At 40.9% G+C, this 4,006-nt stretch overlaps 1 protein-coding gene across 1 annotated transcript in view; it reads right to left on the bottom strand.

Annotated features, from left to right (window-relative positions):
- The window catches only part of lhx9 (LIM homeobox 9), a 14,840-nt gene extending 13,129 nt beyond the window's left edge, over positions 1-1,711 (bottom strand). The window contains exon 1 of the mRNA XM_023406024.2: positions 1,607-1,711. The gene's annotated coding sequence lies outside the window, so the exon portion shown is untranslated. The remainder of the gene's footprint in view (positions 1-1,606) is intronic.
- Positions 1,712-4,006: the final 2,295 nt, after the last annotated feature.

Here is a 4,006-nt window from a genome sequence, read left to right as displayed (position 1 = left end):
CCAACCCCTCCCCACACCCCACACACCCCCCAGCATGAAGTTGTGTTGGCTTTAATTGGAGGCCCCCTGATAACAGAGCTATAAGACAAGGCTTGAACCCTCCTGGACGAGCTGGACCTGCAGCTGTTCTGAAAAGCAGCACGTTAATTTGCGCTCTGTCAGTGTCTCAGCACCAGCACACAGAGCGGTGAAAGAGACTCAAAAAGGGGACACAAGGATTTCATTTCACCTGGACAAAGACACCCTGAGAGGAATGATCAGCTCAGCTCTGTGTGATATTTAATCTAGCTCCTAACTTCTGTTTTTTTTTTGGTTTTTTTTTACCCTTCTGCTTCTTCCCCGGAAATTAAATAAAGGCGACTTATGATTTCAAAAACTAGACTTATTCCCGTAGTAGAGTGCAATTATAATACGTGCATGTTCCTATTTTTTTTTTTTTATAAAGGCATCCATCATACCGTTAATGTCGATAAAGAATAGTGTTTTGACCCGTTGCCTCCAGCAGTGACATTTCATTTGACTGAAGTGGGTTTAACAATGTGTCAGTGAACACCAAGGGGCTGAGGGAATAATGTCTTTTGTGTTGTCGTTTTGTTGTGTTTCGTTTGCTTTTTTTTTTTGTATCTAATTAGCGTATTACCTGCAAATAAATACATACTAATGACTCGTTTTTTGTTGTAGCCTATTATTTCATGGAGTCACGTTAGGGGGAAATATGCAGAGATTTTAAACCCAAGCTAAAACACGAATTTACGCTTTTATTTATAAAAAAAGTTGCTAAAATAACAGTTCGTATTTGAAACGTTTTCTAAATCAGCCCTATTAATTAAACAATCTAGGCTATATGTATATATGTTACCTTTCATATTTAATTACTGGCTCAAAATAAAGTGAAGAAAATGAATCTGGGCGATCCTGTGTCATTTTTCGTTTAGCTTCTGAGAATGATTTGTCCTCATTCGAGATTCGTGATCTCGTTTGACCAAAAGAAGGCTTTAAAAACACGAAATAGTAAATAACCACTGCTTTTTCATGTTGGCTCTATTTAAACCTTGATGCTTTCAATAAATAAATAAATAAAAATAAGAGAGAGAGAGAAAATAAAAACAAAAACAGTGTTAACAGCCATGTTTAAAATGGCGAAGGAAGCCAGTATGGCTTGGGACCACTGACTTTTTTCTTATAAATAAAGAGAATAAAATCTCAAATCTCAGACACTAATACAAACGCAATTAATTAGTTTGTATTTTAAGAAAAGCGTCGTTTTACATTATTCCCTGCACCGTTCAACTTATGATTTGATACCAAACTCCTATGTCATATATTTAAACAATTAAGATTAATGTCAAGAAGCTGGAAATATTTATTTACAATATTCCGTAAATAAATGTAAAGATAGAATGAGTTTAGGTCGGTTTGCCTTCCACCACATCCACGTCTATCCGGGAGGTTATTACCCATGCCACTATATTTATCATGCATCAGATCTGTCGCGCATTGCTTCACACGCTCTCCTCCCTCGTTTTTTTCCCGTTTTTTTTTTTTTGGTTAAAAACCCTACCCTGTATTATTATTTCCCCAAGCAGACACGTAGAAGAGGTCTTACCTGAGGCTGTGCTGTGTGAGATCCCTGTGCAGCGTGCAGGCTGAGCAGCTCCGGACTGTGCGCAGTGTGCAGAGCAGGCAGAGGAGACGCTGCCGGTAGATGGGGGCTGTTCCTCGTTCCTGAGCTTACACTTCTAGTTCGAGCGTCAATTAAAACACAAGACATTTAAATATTCCTCTCCCATATGCAGACAGCCCTCAACACACTACAACACACACATACACACACACACACACACACACACACACACACACAGAAAATGGGAATCCATGAGCCAGTGGCCTACTCAGCATGTAGGTTATAATGTATGATGTACTCGTACATTAAAGGATAATCTGCAAGACCTGGAGTCGGTGATCGCCAAATGGCAAGCAACTAACATTATATAGGGTATAACAAGATATAGCAAAAAATTCAGGGATATCACTTGTAATTTTCTCTTAATACGCTGTGACTTATTACAACTAATGTATGAATTCAGCCCCTGAAGTTTTATTTGAGCCCTCAAAGACGAGCAACCCGCACTTTACAATCAAAACTACAGCCTAGCTGAGTTCAAGCATAAACTATAGAGCTCTGAAAATTTATAATGACAAAATGTATCATCGCTGATCGCTCACACGTGAGTCCATATGATTCATAGGAGGAGTAGCTGCGGTTACAGCTCTAATTTCACTGGCTGGGGAGCAGAGGTTTGTGTGAATAAGCGATTAGATGTGTCCATAGTCAAACAAGATCAATCAGTCTGACACAGACATGGAGCACAAAAACACATGGCTGTGGAAAAAAGGGGATTTGGTATTGAATAATAATATCAAATCGAAATGATTTTAGAAATAAAAGTTCTCACTAACGACGTGGACTTGGAGCCAAATATGAGAGAGTAACAGTGATGGGCTGAAAATGACTAATGATCTTTTCTTTTTTTTTTTTTATTCATTCTGATTTACGTCATTAAAACGGTGCAGATGAAAATAACAACAATTCACAGGTAATGTTTATTACCGTGAACAGCCTCTGGTCTATTTGACTATTTTTTTATTGAATGAATCCTCTAAAAAAATAAAAAATTTTGAAATGATTTCATTCTTGGGTTCATATTTCGTTCTCCCTGAACTGTGACATATATTTCTCCATCTTTCTCACCTGGAGAATCCAGCTGACAAACTTCATATATATATATAGATCAGTGCAATATCGAGTGTATTTAGCCAGGAACCATTCTACACACATTTGGCCTCATGTTGCAGCATCTAATGAATAAAGAAATATTGATGAAAAATTCACCACTGTTTGATAATGTCAAGATTTTTAATAAATATGAATATAGTTCAGTTTTTGAAGCTGGTTTGATGACATCTGATGAGACTTTCTTTTAGCGTTACACAATGACAAAGATACATAATATTAGTCATTTTCATGGTGTTGATGCTGTAATTCTATTGTGCACTGCTGGATCATTATTCACCTGAGAGGCTGAAGAATATGGCAACAAGCCATTAAATGATAATAACGTTGATAATACAATGTAAAACAGTTTAAAGGGCATGTTGGCTCCACCTGGATTGTATATTTACTGTTAACATGACAAAGGGAGGTCATCCACAAAGCAGGATGTCCTGAGCCCGCTCACACTGGCCACTTGGAGGACAACACACTGAGATATAGATGGACTGATCTCCATTGACATGTGAATAGAAGGTTGTGTGAGTGAGTACTGGGGCTGGGAGCAAAGGGTGACAATTAATTACACCCCTGTACTGCTTGCATAAATGATCATGTGCCATACTGCTAACAGTCATTTTGCTTTGCTCCTTCCGCCTGGGTTGACATCACAATGTATCTCATCAATAATGCAACAGCACTGAGATCCATTTCACTGTGTACTATAACGCATACTGTGCAGGCAGCGTTCTGTGAGCATGATACCCAGACAGGCTCTGCAGCGTGCTTGGTTCAACAGTGAAACCACAGATACAGCACCGACCGGGATGCCTGCCTGCCTCCCTGCCTCCCTGCCTCCCTGCCTGCCTCCCTGCCTGCCTGCCTGCCTGCCTGCCTGCCTGCCTGCCTCCCTGGCTGCCTGGCTCCTCTCTGCTGTAGGGCATGGTGGTTAGATTACCACACATCCAGGGTTCATCTGGAGTTATCATTTCTGGGTCACCTCAAGTGACACTCAGTCTCACAGAGGGAGCTCTCAGTCACTCCCAAAGCATGGCCGCAAAAAGGAGCGGAGGCGAGGTGGAGGCGAGGAGGCGAGGAAGCAAGGAGTCGAAGAGAGGCGAAGGAGGAGGAGAGGAAGGAGGAGGAGGCGGGAAGGCTCTCCCAGGATCCACTGTGGTGCAGGGAACCACAGGCTAAACACTGACAGAACGAAGGAGAGGAGTGGGAAGGGAAGGG

Source organism: Seriola lalandi, unplaced genomic scaffold (assembly GCF_002814215.2).
Source record: "Seriola lalandi dorsalis isolate HSWRI2012SDOR001 ecotype SW California unplaced genomic scaffold, Sedor1 jcf7180002054293, whole genome shotgun sequence".
Taxonomy (NCBI): domain Eukaryota; kingdom Metazoa; phylum Chordata; class Actinopteri; order Carangiformes; family Carangidae; genus Seriola; species Seriola lalandi.
Note: the sequence above shows the minus strand (reverse complement) of the source record. Positions and strands in the feature narration are given on the sequence as shown.